The 17,893-nt window shown below is 54.4% G+C and overlaps 1 protein-coding gene across 2 annotated transcripts in view; it reads right to left on the reverse strand.

Moving 5' to 3' along the window:
- CRTC3 (CREB regulated transcription coactivator 3) overlaps window positions 1–17,893 on the reverse strand; it is a 50,917-nt gene that overhangs the window by 17,603 nt on the left and 15,421 nt on the right. The gene's annotated exons all lie outside the window — the stretch shown is intronic.

The following is a 17,893-nucleotide window of genomic DNA, read 5'->3' on the forward strand; positions in this document are numbered from 1 at the left end:
CTGTGATGCAGTTCAAAGAACACGTGATTTGGAATCAAAGAAACAGCTCCAGCCCAGGGTCCTCCGCTTACTAAGGAGCCGCTTCGCCCTCCTCATCTGCACAGTGCCAACGACGATGCCGACAATCCCCTTGCAGGCCTGTGGAGAGCACTGCACCATGCACCGTGGAGGCTTACCCCAGGGGTGTCACAGTTACGGGCCGACTGGCATCCTCAAAGCCCACAGGCTGAGGCACTAACCGGCAATGTATCTGGATATGGGGCTTCTACGGAGGCGACTGAGGTTAAGTGAGGCCACAGGGACGCATCCTAACCCACGGGACCCGTGCCGTTACTAAGTGGAAGGGACACCAGGGGAAAGGCTGTGGGAGGACACAGCAAGAAGGTGGCCGTTTGCAAGTCAGGAAGAGAGCCCTGCCCAGAAACCAACTCTGCCGACACCCTGATTCTGGACGTCTAGCTTCCAACACTGAGAAAATAAGTTTCTGTCATTTAAGTTCCCCAGCCTGTGGTATTGTTAGGGCAGCCTGAGCTGACCAATACACAGGACACTAGAAGAAGGGTGGACATCCAGGTGGTTGACACTGGGACCCACATTGTTAAAGGTGAGGCCACCCTACAGAGTCCTTTTGTGGACGGGAAGAGTAGCATCGATGTTAGGGGCCTCCCCCGCATGCTGAGCCTTGCAAAGCCTCCCCAAGGGACAGAGATCTGTCAGGCTCCCATCTGCTGCCCACGCACATGACCTCTGAAAGCTGCAGCCTGGGAAGAATGGCGGAAAAGAACGTTGGCAGGGCCTCCTGACTTTCTTTAGCCAATGGCTCCGAGCAAACATGACGTACATCTTGTCCACACAAAAGTCTCATACTCTTTTCCTTCTGCCGTGAGACTGCCCCGTCTCGGGTAGGGGTGCTCCTTCCGCCTTGGTAACCCTCAGCTCCTGCAGGTACCCGAGTCCACACCTGCTTCCCCCTCCCCGACAGCGCAGGCGGCACAGGGGGCTGGCTGGAAACTGAGCAGGTCGGAAGGCACTAGGCAGGGTGAGCGAATGCTGGGCCCTGAGGTCACACTAACACTCACTATTTTGCCCTCCAGGCTCTCTAGCTGGCCCATAATGGTGGTTAGTTCTTTACTCCTTTGGTTCCTGGTAAACGCATGAAAGACGAGACCCTAGTACTAAATACGTTTCTCTAGAGAAGGTGTAGGAAGAAAGGCAGGTTCCTGGAGCTTGCAGGGCTTCTCACCTATGTGCTGGCTGTGTTAACGTGAGACATTACAGGCCCTCTCCTCTAAGAAGGGCGAGTCTAACAAAGAGACAACTGTGCCTCCCTAGGGAACCCCGTTGGAGATGGTCCCAGCCACAGCCAGGACCTCCTCTGGTTCTCATGATGAGGGGAGGGAGCCGTGGAGACCTGCCCACAACAAAGAGGCTATGAACTCACTGCCTCGGGGTTAAATGGACTGTTTAATTCCACCTTATAAATTGAGAATGAAAGGATTTCATAGCTTGGGTAGAGACTCTATTATACCACCATCAAAAAAAACAACAACACCTTAAAGAGAAATTGAAAATACTTTACACATCTCCAGGGTCAGCCCTCCCTGACTGCAGGTCCCCCGTCTGCCTTTGCCCTCTGCAGTGTCTGACCTGGGCTGGAGCTGGCGCTTATTTATACACACCAGAGGGCGAGGTCTTGAGTTCACGAAACTCCTGTAGGATCCTGAGTTCTGGGAAGAGGGCAAGGCCTTTCTCCCGGCAGCCTGCCAGCACTACACTATCTTCCGGCCAGTCTTGGTCCGGTCTTGCCGGGTAACTGGAGCCTCAGAGCCCCTGAATCACCTGGGTGGGTAGTTGTTTTTGTGTTTTCTGTTTTTATTTTGTTGATCTTCACTCGAGGATATTTTTTCCATTGCTTTTCAGAGAGTGAGTTTGGGAGGGAGGAAAGGAGGGAGGGAGGGAGGGAGAGAAACACTGATTTGTGGCTCCACTTACTGATGCATCATCGGTTTATTCTTGTATGTGCCCTGACCAGGGATCGAACCCAGAACCTCGGCCTATCGGGATGATGCTTTAACCAACTGAGCTACTCGGCCAGGGCCAGTAGTTTTGTTTTGTTTTGAAGCATGGAGACTATGCCTTTTTGAACAACTGAATCTGGGGTCCAATCTTCTCCAAAGGACCAATGAGTCCTGCTGTGGGGGCAAAAAGGGCTACAGAGCAGAGAGACAGGAGATGCTGGCGCCAATCTTCCGACCTGAGACCCAACCTGCCACCACGCCCCTTGTGTTGCCCCTTCCTGGTCCTCACTTTAAATTGAAAGGTAAAAGGGAAGTAAAGTTAGTAAGATAAACTAAGCCGAAAGGTTACTCTAAAAAAATGACAGATAAAACGTTTTGGTTTTTTAAGGCAGCAAAGACCCAAACACACACAAAAAAATCAAAGCAATCAAAATGATCTCAGAGGTCCAGGCTAAATAATCTGTCAAAATAAGAAAAACAGCAACAAAACAGACTCAGGCTGCAGGGTCTGGGGTTCATGCCGGGGGCTCCTGTTCAGGAAGAGGCAGATGAGAAAGTCACTGTCCCAGGCAGGGCACGCGAATGCGTCTCCCCAGGAAAGGTCCCTACGACATCCCGCTGGCCCCGGGGCTGCAGCAGGGAGACCCAGCATCTTGCCCCAGCACTGTCTCACTCAGCACCCACAGAGCCCGTGACAGCAGGTTCCAATACATTTATTATGTTTCTAAGTCCCGGGGCTGCAAACAGTGCCTGTGCCCCCCCCCCAGGGGGGCGTACAGGACGTGAGTAGGGCGGAGAGAAGACATAAGAAGCTGTTTCCACTTAGCTTTCTACCTTCTGTGCACACGGCGTACTAGCAGAGTGGTCCACCTATGTAATTTATAAACAAACATACCCAGACTGGGCATGCAAACTGCTTCGTACCATTAGGGCGCATGATCAAAAGGTTTAAATGAAAAACGCTGATAACTACTGAAACGGGTGGGGAGCTAACATTTTCCATAATAAAATGAAGAACTTCAGCTCAAATCCTCAGGGATGGGTTTGGGGCGGCAGGGGTGAATGCAGACCCCAAGCCCCTGGAAGCCCATGACTGCTGCCCTGGCCGGGAGGCTCAGTGGGTTAGAGCGCCGTCCCGATACGCCAAGGTCGCAGGTTCGATCCCCGGTCAGAGTACATGCAAGAATCACCCGAGCACATGAGCCAGGGGAACAATGAGTCGATGTTTCTCTCTCCCTTCCCCCCTCGCTTTCTAAAATAAATTTTTTTTAAAAGCCTATTACTGGCTTTCCAGAAAATGCCACACAAGCCCCCATGCAGGGAGAAGTCAAACTGCCTGCCTTCCACCCCCACCTGCCTGTTCCGTGGAGAGAAAGGCCTTCCATTGACTGCAGTTCCCCTTTTAACTTTACTAATAAGTCAAGACCAGAGAAATGGTTGAGGGCGAGCCGGGTCTGTCCGTTTATTTCCCCCAGGAGAAGCGCGTTTGCTTCTTACGGTGATGACAGAGAATGGAAAGAAACTGCAAAGGGGAAGAACTGTCTTTTTGTGCTAAGACTTCAGCAGTGACGGGAGAGGCGCCTGGCCTAGAGGCAGGTCACACAGGAAAGCAGCTGGCCGAGAGTAAGGCCAAAGGTGTCCTCCGAGGGCAGGAAGGTCAAGTAGGTACTTCAGGTCACGTAGGAAAGGAGCCAAAGCGCCTGACCCCTAGTTTCAACCCAACACCTGCCTCTTCCTGCCGTGGGAAACGGACACAAGAAAGAGCCACTGGCTGGACTGACGACCCCTCTGCCCCCTCCGGTCTTGCTGCCCCGAGTCACACGGCACAGCACTGTGCTGACCTCGGTAAGGCCCTTCGCTGGGTTGACGAGACCTGTAGGTTGGAATTTAAAAAAGGGGGGGGATAGGTGAAACAAAATCACAAAATGTTGAAAATTATTGGGGGAGGGACAGGTGAAAGTGGTCAAGAGGTACAAAGTTCCAGTTTTAAGATAAGTAAGTTCTGGGGATGGTGACAACACTGTACTGTGTGTTTGAAAGTGGCTAGAAGAGCAGATCCTTGAAGTTCTCATCAAAAGGAGCAAAGCCTGTACCTGTGTGAGGTGCACGGACGTTAGCTACACTGTGGTGACCCTTCTGCAGCACAGCTGGCACCGGGCATCACGGGCCTGAACGCGCGGGTCCCTTACACACAGGTGTCCCCGTAAATGCCTGTGCTGTTTCTGGCCCACAGCGAGGCGTCTGTGGGCAGAGGCTGACTGCGTGCGCTGATCCACGCCGTTTACACAGGGACTGGAGCACCCGCGGATCCTGGAGCCTGAGGCGGGTCCTGAAACCAGCCCGCCACGGATACAGGCGGGTTAGCTGACGTGCGCGAGGCCGGTGATTATGCTGCGCACCTTAAACCGGCCCCGTGCCGCCTGTCACCCGCAGCTCAATGAACGGAAACGTGACCGAGACTGGTGGTAACTACAAGGGGGTCCGCTATCCTAGTCTCTCCTTTTGGGTATACTTTCCATTTCCAAACAAAACATTTAATCTAAAAAATAAATTAAGGGTGCTTTTTTTTTTTGGCTTTAACCCCGTAACTTCTATAGACAAGAAGGCTCAGTTCTCTACCACACAGCCAGCAAAAATTATGATGAAAATGTTTTTGTCCGTATGACTTTTACGAGACAAACAAGTACCTAATTTCACAAAGGAACTAGGGAACCATCATAAGAAAATATTCCAGAGGGAATACAATAATCTGAAATATTTAGTTCGATATAATAGCACATGTCCATTCTAAATAAAGCATATTCAGTGAAAAACAAAAAAGTACATCCTGTTTTTGATTTAAAAGAGCCTAGGGTACTTTTTCATCTGGCTACTGCTTATGGAGAGACAGCAGGGCGTCCTGTTCCGTGTGGACCCAGCCACAGGGGCTAAGGCCCCCCGGCCGGCGAGCGGCTGCGCAGCACCCTCACCGCGGCCCGCACGAGATGGGAACCACAGCTTTCCCAGGCAGGCCACTCCCCGTCACTCGGCCTCGCTTCTGGTTTTTCCCTCAGGCTGGTCTGAAGCGTCCTTGGGGGAATCCACCCAGAGGAGAGGTTTCTAAAAATTCATCATTGTGAGACCCCTTTTTCCCGTGGGGGGGCAAAAGCCACTGGAAGTGGGAGACAGGCCCACGGGACCGGGTTCTCCCTTCAGCCCGAGTTAAAGCTGCAGACGAGTCTGGCTGCGTGTTTGGAGACTCCTAGGCGAGGCTGGCAGGGCCCACGAGGAGGAAGCCTTTTCTTTTTATCTGCAAGTGCCCACCTCTGCCCGCAGACAGGAGCTGGTGAGAGCTGTTATCCTGAGCCAGGCCCCTCCTCCGGATGGGTTATGACTTGATCAAGGTGACTATGTAATGCAGCCTCCAGGAAACCCCAAAAGCATGGACGGGGTTCAACATGTAGAGATTTGGGGAGAGTGGAGCTCCTGGAGAGGGCATGGCCGCTCCTTGTCCCTCCCCCCCCGCCACACACAGGCATGTCTCCAACTGCCTGTCCATCTGTACCGTTTATTATACCTTTTTATAACATGCTGGCAAACACAGTGATTCCCTGAGTTCTGAGAACTGTTACAGCAAATTAACTGAATCAAGGGAGGGGTCATGGGAATCTCCAATTGCAGCCAAGTTGGACAGAAGCTGTGGATAACCTGGGGACATGCACTTTCCACTGGCATCTGAAGTATGCGTGGGCCTCAGCCCTTCATCTGTGGAGCCTGATGCTGTCTCCCGGTAGACAGTGTCAGACCTGAGTTGGACTGGACAACTGCCTGTTGGTGTGGGGGACCCCCCATGCCCCCACGGTGAAACTGGGTACAGAACCCTTAACGGCTCACTCACCGGCCAGGCTGTGATTCACGGGGCCAGGACATGCCAGGGCAGGCCCCAGATCCAGGACTGTCCTCTTCCCCGGGGCTGCCAGTCCCCAGTGGGGAAGAGCAGGGAAAAGGCAAAGCTCACACCTCACAGTCATGCAGCCAGAGTGTACGTCACAGGGGCTCACAGATGCAGAGGAACCGAGAAATCAGACACTCGGAGCCATCGGGCACTAAGGAAACTCAGGGTCTGTTGAAACCACTGCTTTCAAAGATAACCAACCAGCTTAGATCAAATTATTTTAAAAAGTAATATATTTCCATTCCTGAGTAAAAAATATAAAGATAGACAGAGAAGAGGCAGCCTCCAGCTCCTGTCCCCCTTCTGTCTAGTCTCCGCCTCCCAGCGGGTACCCAGATTATGAGTTTTCTGTGACTCCTTCCAAACAGGAGTCACGCAGGCACAGCAAAGATGAGCGTGTGCTGCTCCTCCTGTTTCCCACACAGGGCGGCACACCAGTGCGCTGCTCTGAGCCTTCCTTTTTAACTTAATCTCCCTTAAATTTCTAAAACTGGCTCTAATTTCTAATAGTTCTTTCTCTGAATTCTCAAAATACAAAAACAGCTAAACAGAAATATTAGAAAACTCAGAAAAATTAAAAGTCAGAACTGTCAGATCACACACAGCAACACGATACCTGGCTTACTCTCTTCTTGGCAGTTCGCGTGGGCCGGTGTCTCTAAGCCCTAAGTCCATCTCAGTGTTGCCTGGTCCTCAGAGACCAGGGTCACAAACTCTTGCCCTCTCCGTTTAACCACAGCCAAGCCTGTCCCACGGGGGGTCTGAAATACACCTTGACGCCCCCGCCTCCTCCCAGCCCAGCTCCCACTCGCCCCAGCCCCGTACCCCTCCACGCCAGTGAAACTCCAATCCCCAAGGTGACCAAGGCTTCTCCCTGCCACTGAATCGAGCTGGGCTTTTTCGGCTGCTCAGTTACTTGGCCTCTCAGGAGCATCTGAACTCGTCGACAAGTCACCCTCTTCTGCCAATGTCCTCTCAGCTGTGACTCCCTGCTGCCCGGGTGCTCCCCCGTCTCGCGGGCTGTTTCTTTGCAGGCCCCTGAACGTCCCAACCATACTTAAAGCACTGGGACTCCTCAGGGCTCCGTCACCCCTCTATCTGCAGCCCCGATCTCTCTCCAAAGCCTCAGACTTGTGTATTCCACAGCCCGCTGCACGCCTCTTCTAGGAACTGCCTGCAGGCACTTCAGACTCAACATGTTTAGCAGTGAATTTGTCATCTTCCTCCCAAACCAGCCCTATCTCGTGTGTCCTAAATCTCTGGGAATGACTTCACCCCAGTGCCCAACCCAGGAAGCGTGGGGTCTTCCCTGAGTGCTTCCTGCCCCCTGCATGCCAGGCATCCCCAAGTCTGGCCGCTCTGACCCTCTAAACACCTCTCAAGCCCACTGTACCCTCAATTCCCCGTCTCCCCACTCTGCCAGGATCACTGCCGCAGCTTTGTCACGGGTCTTTTTGTCTCTGACCTTGACTCCTCCAACCTAGTTTCCACGCTGCAGTCAGAATAATTTTCCTAAAACACAAATCTGATCGCATCACTCAGCTGCCCAAAACCCATTAACGATAGGATTAAAAAAAAAAAAAAGATCTTAACAAGCTGATTTTAAAGTTCATCTGGAAAAACAAACATGCAAGAATAGCCTGAAAAGTCACTGAAAAGAACTATGGGAACGAATTAAGCCGACCAGAATTTTGGAATGTAACATAAAGCTGTAATAATCAGCTGAAACACTGTGGTTCTCTCGTATGAACAGGCACATGAATCAGCAAAAGAGGTGAGAGACTCTAACGTAACCGAACGTATGTGCGAACTTAGTTTATGACAGAAGCAGTTTAAATTAGCGGGGGAAAGATGATTATTAAATAAACAGGGTTGAGATAACTGCCAGCAAACAAAACAAAGTCAGATCCACGCTACACATCTTACATTGACATAAACTCCTGATGGATCAAATATTTTACATGTAAAGGCACAAAGTGCTACAAGAAATAAAGAGAAGAATTTTTAGCATGACCAAAAAAAAAAAAACTCTGTTAAAAAATGATGTCTGCGTGGAAAAAAACTCATCATGGATAAAGTCAAAAGAGAAATGGCAAAATGGGAAAATATTCCCAACTCACATCACAGAAAAACATTTACTTTCTCTAATACAAACAACTCCTAAAAAATCAGTAAGAAAAAGATCAGCTGCCTAAAATGATCAAGGGCAGAAGACACGAACAAACTGTTCAGAGTAAAGGCAACCTGAACGATTCACAAACATACAGGGGAAAAGCACCTCACCCAGGGTAATAGAGTGGGACTGAAAACTACACAGAAACCTGACTTTTTATGCGTAAGACTTACGAAGATCAGTCTGATAAAGCACCAAGCTGGGGAGGAAGTGGGCAAGCCCTGCACACGGGGCGGGCGTGAATTGTACGACGCCTGTGGAAGACGAAGCGGCACTGTGCAAACTACCGGTGCACACGCGCCCAGTGACCCAGGCGGCACCACGGGAACTACAGGTGCACACGCGCCCAGTGGCCCAGGCGGCACCACGGACACTACAGGTGCACACGCGCCCAGTGGCCCAGGCGGCACCACGGACACTACAGGTGCACACGCGCCCAGTGGCCCAGGCGGCACCACGGAAACTACCGGTGCACACGCGCCCAGTGGCCCAGGCGGCACCACGGAAACTACCGGTGCACACGCGCCCAGTGGCCCAGGCGGCACCACGGACACTACCGGTGCACACGCGCCCAGTGGCCCAGGCGGCACCACGGAAACTACCGGTGCACACGCGCCCAGTGGCCCAGGCGGCACCACGGAAACTACCGGTGCACACGCGCCCAGTGGCCCAGGCGGCACCACGGAAACTACCGGTGCACACGCGCCCAGTGGCCCAGGCGGCACCACGGACACTACCGGTGCACACGCGCCCAGTGGCCCAGGCGGCACCACGGACACTACCGGTGCACACGCGCCCAGTGGCCCAGGCGGCACCACGGAAACTACCGGTGCACACGCGCCCAGTGGCCCAGGCGGCACCATGGACACTACAGGTGCACACGCGCCCAGTGACCCAGGCGGCACCATGGACACTACAGGTGCACACGCGCCCAGTGGCCCAGGCGGCACCACGGACACTACAGGTGCACACGCGCCCAGTGGCCCAGGCGGCACCACGGGAACTACAGGTGCACACGCGCCCAGTGACCCAGGCGGCACCACGGACACTACAGGTGCACACGCGCCCAGTGACCCAGGCGGCACCACGGACACTACAGGTGCACACGCGCCCAGTGGCCCAGGCGGCACCACGGGAACTACAGGTGCACACGCGCCCAGTGACCCAGGCGGCACCACGGGAACTACAGGTGCACACGCGCCCAGTGACCCAGGCGGCACCACGGACACTACAGGTGCACACGCGCCCAGCGACCCAGCAGCTCCCCTCCAGCGAGACCCGCACGCGTGCAACCCCGCGGGTGGAGGGAGCTGTGCGCTGCAACAGTCTCTGTGTTCCGGGAGAACGTAAGGGACCGCACATCAAGCAGGGACCAGGTGAGTAAGTTAGGATAACCCCACGCCGCAGGATGCTGCGCACGCAAAACAAACACGAGAATGAGCCTGTTCCTGGTGAGTGGAGACGGGAAGGTTTCCCGAGGTACGAGGTGAAACACGCGGTACAGGAGCGCGCGTGGTTCCTGCCGCCGGGGTGAAGGCGGGGAAAGCGGGTTCCACGTTCGTGTTCGCTGACACCCACGCGAAACATCCAGAAAGGAGGCGCGCCCCACAGCACGGGCGCCCGCGGGGCCTGGCCGGGCGACGCGCAGAGTCGGGGATCACCTCCCCGCGCCTCCCGCTGCCCTTCCTCCCGAACCACACGCACACGCGTGCGGCCGTCAGAGAAGCAAGCGGCTGCTGGCAGAGGCAGCGCGCCACGGGCCACGCGACGGCGCCACGGGCCCGGCGGGCGGCTCCTCACCTGTTCAGACCAGACTCCCGCGGGGCGCCGCTGCTCCCTCCCAGTGTGGGCCGGGGAGGCCCGGAAAGGGGCGCGGAAGGCCGACCCCGTGCGCGCTGGCACACCCATGCACGGAGACCGGTCCCGTGCGCGCTGGCACATCCATGCACGGAGACCGGTGCCGTGCGCGCTGGCACATCCATGCACGGAGACCGGTGCCGTGCGCGCTGGCACATCCATGCACGGAGACCGGTCCCGCGTGTGCGCTGGCACATCCATGCACGGAGACCCGTCCCGTGCGCGCTGGCACATCCATGCACGGAGACCGGTGCCGTGCGCGCTGGCACATCCATGCACGGAGACCGGTCCCGTGCGCGCTGGCACATCCATGCACGGAGACCCGTCCCGTGCGCGCTGGCACATCCATGCACGGAGACCGGTGCCGTGCGCGCTGGCACATCCATGCACGGAGACCCGTCCCGTGCGCGCTGGCACATCCATGCACGGAGACCGGTGCCGTGCGCGCTGGCACATCCATGCACGGAGACCGGTGCCGTGCGCGCTGGCACACCCATGCACGGAGACCGGTCCCGTGCGCGCTGGCACATCCATGCACGGAGACCGGTGCCGTGTGTGCGCTGGCACATCCATGCACGGAGACCGGTCCCGCGTGTGCGCTGGCACATCCATGCACGGAGACCGGTGCCGTGTGCGCTGGCACATCCATGCACGGAGACCGGTCCCGTGCGCGCTGGCACATCCATGCACGGAGGACCGGTGCCGTGTGCGCTGGCACATCCATGCACGGAGACCGGTGCCGTGTGCGCTGGCACATCCATGCACGGAGACCGGTGCCGTGTGCGCTGGCACATCCATGCACGGAGACCGGTCCCGTGCGCGCTGGCACACCCATGCACGGAGGACCGGTGCCGTGTGCGCTGGCACATCCATGCACGGAGACAGGTCCCGCGTGTGCGCTGGCACATCCATGCACGGAGACCGGTCCCGTGTGCGCTGGCACATATATACATGCGTGGAAAACTTCTGAGGGTGCAAAAGATACACTCAGCAGTGGGTACCTCTGGGGATTAGACTGGGCAAAGGTGCAAAAGTGAGAAGGGGAGACTTGCTTTTCTTTTATGTGCTTCTAAATTACGAGTTTTTGCAGCAAATGTATTACTTTTATATAAAAATCAATTTGGAAGAAAAAGGGACCCAGCAAATAAATATTTTCCCAGCAGCGTTCCACTGCCCTCAGGACAAAAACCTAAATTCCTTAAAAAGGAAGAAAAGTCCTTTGTGATCTGGTGCCTGCTTCGCCCTCGGCCTCATCTGTCACCACCCCCGCCTCACACTCAATCTGTGTCCCCGTCTCACCAAACTTCCAGTTCCTCAAACAGGACACGCTTTTCTCTGCCTCCTGGCTTTGCCCGACGTTGTTGCTTTTGCTTGGAACACTCCCCACTCCAACCGTCGGTTAGTTATTTAGCCCTCGGGTCCCAGCTCAGACACCTCTTCCTCCAGGAAGCCCTCCCGGGTGCTCCCCATCCCCAGTCTCGGTTAGGCACCACTCCGGTGATCTCGACCTGGGCTTATCAGGCGGCCTCACAATGACTCGCAAATTCATCTGCCTCTTCCTCTGGAATGAAGTTCCACCCAGCAGCCACCGTGCCTGTCTGAGTCACTGTCCTATCTCCCGCATCAGGCACAGTGTCTGGCACACAGATCATGTTCAATAAATGTCAGATTAGGCTTCTATTACAGAAGAAACAGAACCACATTATAGGCAATTCAGGAACATCGGAGGGGGAGGCGGGATCACAATAATCCTACCATCCGAACACAACCGCTGTTTCCATCCAGTGTTTGTGTCCCCTGGGCATGTTTTTTCATAACTGTATTCCCAAGCCGGACATTCTGACAGGACCCTTCTGACACAGTCATTCTGGTCGGGGAACATTTTGCACCCTGTCAAAACACGAGGCTTTCACAAGCCAAAGTAAAGATGGCTGTTTTTACAATCAAGGCATGTGTGCAACAGACCACGCACACCACAGGCCTTTCTCGGCACTAACCTACCTCTCGTTCCTGGGGACTCCGGCTTTGTACTTCGTTAATTACTGGACTGGTTGAGCTCTTATGAGGTTGGACCACTGTTATAATTCTTTAAAAAGCAATGATGTAGTTTATAGCCTACTGGGTTAGCTTCTGAAAATTACAAATTAAAAATTATTCCTTCCCCCAAACAGTCATTATAAAGAAGTGTTAGAACATGAACATAATGTATGTATGACCAAAGCAACTGTTGGGAATTTCACTGAGGGTGTCCCTAACCACGGTGAGGCCAAGGGTAAGAGATCATACTGACACATACCCCTCCTGACCTCTGTACCAACGGCCTAGCAGGGGTGGGGAAGCTTTTTTCTGCTAAGGGCCATTTGGATATTCATTACATCATCCTCAGGCCATATAAAATTATCAACTTAAAAATTAGCCTGCTATATTTCGTCAAACATTTAATTAACTCACCCCTAAGGTGATGGCTGGAACTGCTTCTCTTTGGTGAGGCCTCGGCAGGGCCAGACCAAATGATTTCCCGGGGCCGTATATGGCCTGTGGGCTGGACATTGTCCACCCAGGACTGATGAAACCGAGGCTTAGAAAGCTTAAGTTTTTTTTGTTTTTTTTTAATGTATCTTTATTGATTTCAGAGAGAGGAAGGGAGAGAGAGATAGAAACACCAATGACGAGTCATTGATCGGCTGCCTCCTGCACGCCCCCTACTGGGGATCGAGCCTGCAACCCGGGCATGTGCCCAACTGGGAATCAAACCTCGATCTCCTGGATCAGAGATCAATGTTCAATCGCTGAGCCCTGCCCGGCTGGGCGAAAGCTTAAGTTCTTGAACGCAAAGCTCATGGAGGGCGGAGGAGACTCTGAAGCCCTGCTAACTCCCGAGTCCATATGCTATGCTATCGCACTGCTATTTTAATCCACATGCCACAGCCTCGGAGTTTCCTACAGAACCACCGTCTCCATTTCTCTCGTGTGTGTAGGCGAGGGAGCTGCCAGTGCCAGCCCTAATGATGTCACAGGGTTAACAAATGAAGAAATCAGGAAATGGTTTGTTTTTCTTCAAGAAATACTCTGGTTGAATTTCTTCAACAAGTTTCAACTTCTGCATTCGGAGAAAACAGTTCTGTTTTAAGTCATCCAACGAAAGGGGGGGGGGGGAAATGCCGGAAGGACAGCTAGTAGTTACAAGCATGGACTCCAGAATCAAAGGGCCTGGGCCTGAAATCTGGCTCTGCCATCAGTGGCTGTGGTCTAGCAAGTTGCTCAATCAGCCTCAGCCTCCACCGTCTCCCTGTAAACAGAGACAGTCGCAGCACCTAACTCTGGGGGTACGGGGGAGATTAAATATTTAATTACGCAAGGCGCTGGGCCATAGCACCTGACGCATGGGGCCAATTCAGCACGTTTCCACCCACAGTGGCGGTGGAAGGGGCAGCTGGCAGCACTAAACGAACGCTGGGCATCATCTCCGGAAGGAAGGCGGGAAGGAAAGGCCTAGGTTCCCTTCCCCGCTGCGCTCGGAAACGAAGGGCAAAGTGTTGGGTGAGTGGCAGGGAGCGTTCGATGACAACCCATAAGCTCCCCCGGCCACCGACTAGCCGAGTAACGTTAAGCTCATCACCCGGTGTGTGTTTTTACTTCCAATTTTCTGACCTATAAAGCGAGAGGGTGTTGCATCAGAAGGGCTGCAGGGTCTCCTCTGGTTCTAAGAATTCTGATTCATCTGCCAGGGCGAGTCGTCAACACGGAAAGCTCTCTGTTCCAAATTAGAGCCGTCCCCCGTCGGCAGAAGCCCAGCCAGGGCTGTGTTTTGCTTCCCATAAACGTTTCCCCTTTGGTGTCCTCGCTGCTGCGAGTTACAGTTTAACTTACAAGCTGCTTCAGACCTTTAGAGGATAGTTCTGACTCAATTCATTCGCGATTAACCCCCCAGACCGCTTAGAGAGCGGACAGGCACAGGCCGGTAGGAAGCGTCTCTTGAGCAATTTCATAAAAGACAAGGTGGTGGCTGGTGGGAGATGCCGAGGGGAGATAGCGCAGCTCCAGTGGGTCCCACGGCGGGTCCCTGAGCCCCTCAGGCCGCAAGCGTCCAGGCGGACTCGGCTGTCCACAGCAACGAAGAGCCACGACGGCGGCCACCTCTGCTCTGGGGACCGCCATCCTCACCGGCTCCCTGATTTTTCAGACCCCGCTCGCCCCCTGGCCCTGCCGGCTCTTGCCTTTGTGAACCGGCCCCTCTCCTTTCATCCCGGCTTTAGCCCCCAGGTCTGGGCTCTCCTGACCATGTTCCAGGGTGAAAATCTCAGCCCAGGGGAGAGTTAACTAACCGAGGAACAGATTTCCTAGACAGTCGAGGAGGACTGAACGCAGGATTCAACCAGCAAAAACACTTCTCAGGTAGCCGAGGGACTGAACAGACAGACTATGATCTAAAAGGGGGAACCAAGCAAAAGTCACACTGAACTGGGCATGTGATGGCCCCCAGGGGGCTAGAAAAAGGCATCTATCCAGACAGAGAAAGAAAGAACAGAACGCATTTCCTAACGGAAAACAAATGGATTCTATGTGTCTCTGCTTGTTTCATCTAAAAATGAGAGCAAAAGCCCGAGAAAGATAAAGCTGGGTGTGAGTCCGGACTCTGTCCCTCACCGCTGGTCGGACCTCGGGCAGGTTACCGTTTAAGAACCAGTAAGATGGGGACACTTATCTCGGGGGGCTGATGTGAGGATTCAGCGACACAGGGCCCACAGCGCGGCCAGGTACTCGGCGGCTGTCCTGTGTCCCCACCGCTGCTAAGATACCTGGTCAGTGTCGGGGGGGGGGGCTTTCCCTCGCACCCCAGCAAAGCCCCCGGGAAGAAGGTGGTTCTATGGTGACCGCCTCCAAGGAGGCTGCGAGAAAAGACGGGGCGGGAGAGCTTTCTGAAGTCACATCCTCAAGAGCTTGGAGGCAAAGACGGAAAAGAGCTAAGATGCGAGTTAGCCGGCCGGCAAGAGCCAGCGTCCACACCCAGGCAGTCCCTTGAAGCACAGGCCGGGGCCTCTGAATGGGGAAGCCACTCGGGAGCCTGGCATCGAAGGCCGGGGGAGAATCTTCTACAGATGTTATCCTGGCCCTTGGAAACTGTCCAAAGTGCTCGTAAACAGCTACAGCTTCGTTTCAAGGTTTAAAGTATAAAAACGGCCTGTTTCATAACACAGGGACCAATTCAGACTGTTGTGAAACCTTGCAGGGGACTGGAACAAAACGCTGGCAGGTTCCACCGCCAAAAAATGCGCGAACTAAAGTTTAGAGACTATCACTGCCTTCGACGCAGGGCCTCTCTCTCCCTTCCCGACTCGGCAGTCAGAGGCTGGGTTCAAAGAGAAAGGTCAGAGGGCGGCTCCTTATTTGTTTATTTTTTAAAAAATATGTCTTTATTGATTTCAGAGAGAGGAAAAGAAAGGGAGAGAGAGAAACATCCAGGATGAGAGAGTCATGGATCGGCTGCCTCCTGCTCGCCCCCGACTGGGGACCGAGCCCGCACCCCGGGCCTGTGCCCTGACCGGGAATCGAACCCCGATGCCCTGGATCCTAGGTCGACGCTCAACCACTGAGCCACACCAGCCGGGCAGGGAGGCTCCTTATTACTATGATCTGAACAGAACGTGGGATCCAAATTCGAGGGACTCGCAGACCCGGCTCGGTGCTGCCCGGGCCTGTCTGCCGCTGGGTCTCCCTCTGCCTCCCCTGGAGCCGCCTGGGCCAGGGCATCGGCATCCGGCTGCTGACCCCAGGGATGGCCAACGGGGACGTTCAGCAAGAGCGGTTTCATCCAGTCGGTGAAGGACAGGATGCAACTAGCCTGTCCGGAGTTTAAGCTTTATGTGGACAGCGAAAGCTAGTCCTCTAGCCCTGGACAGGGCACCTGCAATGACGGAGGGGCAGATGCTCCCAACGACTCACTGAAGTCCCGTTAGGAGGCCGGTGGGCCCTGTGCTGGCGCCTCACCCAACGGGAGAGTTTGCACCAGGAACTTTGCAACATTTACTGAGCAATAGCTACGCGCTGGGCATATACATGTTCTAAAGATACACGTGCACTGACTAATTTAATCCCTCCGACAGCCCTGTATCAGGCCCCGTTTAGTAGCCACGTCCCGCCGATGAGCGAGCTGAGGCACAGGCAGGTTAAGGATCTTGTCTCAGGCCCGAGGCTAGTCGGTGGTGACACTGGTCATCAGATCCCGGGCCTGCCTCCAGGGACCACGCTGACCACCAGCTGAGACAGCAGGCGGAGCGTGAACGCCGTGTTTATTTTGGTGCATGGGGGGGCTGTAGAGACTTACGGGAGAGCTTTACTGGCGCTTTCTCAAAGCAAGGACTCGTGTACTAAGGTTTCGAGAGACCCGTGTTTTGAGCCTGCCAACGGCTGACAAGACAGTGCTCGTGTGAGACACCTCCACAGGCTACACTGCATCTGGAGGGTGAAACGGGGGCACTGGGGCCTCGCTCAAGGGCCTTTTATCACTCAGACTCCCACTGGGGCTGCAACACCCACACCTCTGAGGATCTGCAGAGCTGGTGGCCACACGATTCTCAGAAGAGCCTCCCAGGTTCTGACCAGATGGATTATGTGTCTCGTTTCCGAGGCTGCCCGCCCTTGGAGCTCGCCCCACCGGGCTGTCTGAAGTCGCCATCGGGCCTCGGCGCTGCGGGGAAGGTGGGGCAGGCCCACGGAGGAGACAACGTGGCCTGATCATCTGGAGCCAAGCCCATAAATTCCAGAGCTCTTTTGAAATTTCTGATTATGTGGCCAAAGTCTGGGAAATGTTTGGGTCTACTTGACTCCGAGAAAACACACTCGCTTTCAAAAATCTGCTAAAAGCGAAGCCGAGAGCCACCATCCGTGACGCAAACGGAAGGTCAGGACTGAGAGGTGTCCTCGCCGAATGGACATCCCCCGGAGTCCTAGAAGTCAGTAAATATTTGCTGAATGGGTAACCTGTATTCTCGCCGACTGGATCAATCGCTAACATGGGCTCGTAACTGCATGAATAGAAGGTTCCAATAACGTTACCAAAAGACACGCGATCGCGTGAGGAAAACTGCAACCCCCAGGAAAGCACGAACGCCTACCGCTCGGAGAACTTTCCGCAACTTTACCAGAAACAGAAGAAAACTGGGCAAAGGTTACGAACAGGAGATTCCCAGAAGGAGAAATCTGAATGGCAAAAAAAAAAAAAAAAAAATACATGAAAAAAACCGTCAGCTTCACCAGCAATCAGGAAAATACACACGAAAATTGCGTAACAAGCCCGTGATCTCACCCGGTCCTTCTGAGGGGGAGAATTATTGTCCACATTTTACAACTGAGGAAACTAAAGCTTGAAGAGGTTTTTAACTCGACCAGGAACTGAGAGCTGGGCCTGGAGCGCAGACTGTCTCACGACAAAGTCTACCTTCGCTCTAACGTGCCGCCCTATCGGACATTTGTGCCGCGGCTCAGCTCCTCTCGGTCCAGTCAATTAACCTCTCTTATTAGACTCAGTTTTCTCGTGGGCGCAACGGGAATCACACAGCCCCGTGGTGCAGAGCTACGGCGAGAGTCAGACGAGATCCGGCATCTAAGTGCCTGGAGCAGTGCTGCCACGGGGCAGACAGTCAGTGTCTGACTCATTCATTCAGCGACTATCTAATGAACTCATACTCGGGCGAGGCACCGGTCCAGACCCTGGAGATTCATCAGTGAACCGCAGCTCCCTGGTCCTCATGGAGCTTAATTTTTTTTTTTTTTAAATACATCTCTATTGATTTCAAAGAGTGGAAGGGAGAGGGAGCGAGAGAAACATCAGTGAGGAGTCACCGATCGGCTGCCTCCTGCGCGCCCCCTGCTGGGGATCGAGGAGCCTGCACCCCGGCCTGTGCCCTGAGC

The sequence above is a fragment of the Miniopterus schreibersii genome (genome assembly GCF_964146895.1).
Source record: "Miniopterus schreibersii genome assembly, chromosome: 22".
Lineage (NCBI taxonomy): Eukaryota > Metazoa > Chordata > Mammalia > Chiroptera > Miniopteridae > Miniopterus > Miniopterus schreibersii.